Below are 3,076 nucleotides of genomic sequence, written 5' to 3' on the forward strand. Positions count from 1 at the left end.
GAACCGCATGGCCATCCCATAGAGTCAGGCTGTGACGAACCCACTAGATGTGGCATAGCTTATTATTCCCTCATTACCTGTTGCGGGCAGGTTGCGGCATTCATCTCTTATCTCCCATGATGCTCCAGGGTCCTAGTTCTTCTGTTTGCAGGGCTGGGTTGCCAGACAACTGTCTCTCTGGACTTAAATGTTGTGCTGTGGTGCTGTTATCAGCAGCTCTGCTCTCACGATCTCACCCGTAGTTACCTTCTCTTGTTCGGGCCTGAGTTTCCCAGCCTACCCATCCCGAAACTGTGCCAAAGGTCATGTGCTTTAATATAAGGTCCAGTTGGGGGCAGAATCAACATGCTTCTAATTCTTTTTTGGTCGCCATGTACACATGGTCCAACCATTTCTAGGTTTCCACGGTTGTTCATCTTTGACTTTCATGTTTAAAGTGTAGAAACATGTGAATGAGCGTTGATTAAGATGATTATTATCAATATACATCGATTAAAGCCTTTTAATTGTTGAGAAGGCTGATGAATATTGTGCATTTTAATAATAGACACTCCCGAGAAGCACAATTTGGATACCCTCTTGGGTTTGCTCATTGAAAACGGCATACAGACCATGGCCACTGTGAATGCAATGCATTATTGAGTGCCTCTCCTCTGGTCTGTGTTAGTTCTCTTACAGCGAAGTAGGAGATCTAAAGCCTGCTTTTGAAGCAGATTCATGCGTGGGTCGATCCAAATGACTGGCCTCCCGTAACAGCAGCAGGTCCCTGTCACCCTCGGGCTCCTCTGACTGCCTGGCGAGGGGCTGTCCTGGTCGGAGTCACGTGGCCGCCCTCTGCTCCTGCTTCGAGCTGGAGTATGCACTCAACGCCCACGCAGTCTGGACTCTGAGGTAGGGCATCACTATTTTGATCCTAGATCTGTCATTGCCTGGCATTGATAATGATCATAGGTGTTGACTACACAGCACAAAGTTATCTGGGACCAGACAAGGATATCATCATCTCCTAAACATGCAGTGGGGTAAGAGTAAGAGTGGGTTAAATTAAAGTTTCACTTAGGGAGTTAAAACATTTATCTCTTCTCTATCTGGGCATGTTGGCTTGCGTTTCCTTTCTCTAAGTGCACAAACTACATTGCTAGGAATAACCAAGTTGAGTGGAAAATCCAGTACCAGTAGGAATTCCACAAATGTCATGTCTGGGCCTGTAATGATAGAATTGAGCTTTGTGGCAGATACAGTACTCGCCTTGACCCATTGTTTTCAGCAGGGTACAACACTAGAGACACTTTACTGCAACGGTTAGAGGTGGAGTTGCCCGGATACAGGTCAGGGAAAACAAAGGCAAGCAAATGCAATAAAACATGAATGATATTCTGACTAAGGACTAAAGACTCCACTGGTGGCCAGCCCTGTGTGTGTGTGCGTATGTGTGTGTGTGTGTATGTGTGTGTGTGTGTGTGTGCAGAGAGAAGGGAATAGATAGCAGTGAGCCTGGCAACGGTCTCCAGGGACACAGTAACTGGAGTTGAATGTGTGTATGTGTGCTCTACTGCTGAAGTGTCTGTCTGTCCGTTAGAAATGTCCTGGCAGTAGATCAAAAGTGTCATAAATAAATTGTATTTTTACTCAACGTGAAAGTGAGAGAGCGTGGTTATTAGGTCCTGGGGTGTCAGGTTTGTCACGGAACCCCCCCCCCCTCTTGTCTGATGACATACACGCCTGGTTCTCATTTCCCCTGATTAGTATGTTATATATGTGCCCTCTGTTCCCTCGATGTGCCCTCTGTTACCCCAACCCTATGGTGCAGATTGTCGTTTTAAGTTCCTTTAAAGTTGGTATCCGTTGCGGTGACACTGCCACGTCCGTTTGCGATATTACAACAACAAAGACGTGACTTCAGACAACCACCTCTGTTTTCTTTGCCTCTGACACCCTTGCACACAGGATAGAACAGCAGAGGGCCACGGCACTGGATACACACTTCCTCCGTTTGATAAACAAAACAGAGACAATAACAAATGCGCCAAGGCAAACACCTTTAGCGCAACTCAGCTTTAAAGTAAGTGGTGTAAGTCGGGGTTATTTATTCTTTAAGCCATGGCATTGTTCAATACTCGTTTCTGACTGGCTCGAAGGGCATTCTAGAGTGGGAAGTACATTACAACCTTATAACGAGGATGACATGATTCCCAAGGTCCATCTCTGGATGAACTGAGGAGGAATATGCCGTTTCCACCCACTGACGGAAATGGTAAGAAGCATAGGAATGAACATACATAAAGCCATAACCTTTTTTTATACGTTTATCACATAGACATATCGGTTTATCTAGTCTTGAGCGTTCACTTTGGGTGAAAGAAGAATAATCTACATCGTTATCTGTATTCCTAAAGCTATCTACTCTGTTCTCTCTGTTCGTGGTGTTGAACTGTTTGATTCGATTTTAGTTGGTTTTTATGTCTTGTAAATAATTTGGCCATTTTGGGAGGTTTTGAAAATAGTATTGCATTCTGTAAAACCATATTTCAGCCTCAGAATGCTCAGTCAATTTGTGCTTTTATTTTTCAATAAAATAGAGAAATCACATTGAGTTTCATTCTAGATGATTTGACATTGATATGATATATACGTAAACAATTTATACGTAAACAGGAAGAATCCTAACCAAACTATGCCAAACTAGGCGACAGGTAGCCTAGTGGTTATAGCGTTGGGTCAGTAACTGCAAGGTCGCTGGTTTGAATACCCGAGCCGACAAGGTGAAAAATCAGTCGACGTGCCCTTGAGCAATGCCACTTAACCCTGATTTGCTCCAGGGGCGCCGGACTACTATGGCTGACCCTGTACAACACCACATTTCACTGCACACATTCGCTGTTTGTGACAAAAAACACCTCATTATTAAATACAGGATTCATAATGAATGGCAACTGAAGAAATGTTTACTTTTACCTTTATTTAACTAGGCAAGTCAGTTAAAGAACAAATTCTTATTTTCAATGACAGCCTAGGAACAGTGGGTTAACTGCCTGTTCAGGGGCAGAACGACAGATTTGTACCTTGTCAGCTCAGG

Source organism: Oncorhynchus tshawytscha, linkage group LG05, assembly GCF_018296145.1.
Source record: "Oncorhynchus tshawytscha isolate Ot180627B linkage group LG05, Otsh_v2.0, whole genome shotgun sequence".
Taxonomy (NCBI): domain Eukaryota; kingdom Metazoa; phylum Chordata; class Actinopteri; order Salmoniformes; family Salmonidae; genus Oncorhynchus; species Oncorhynchus tshawytscha.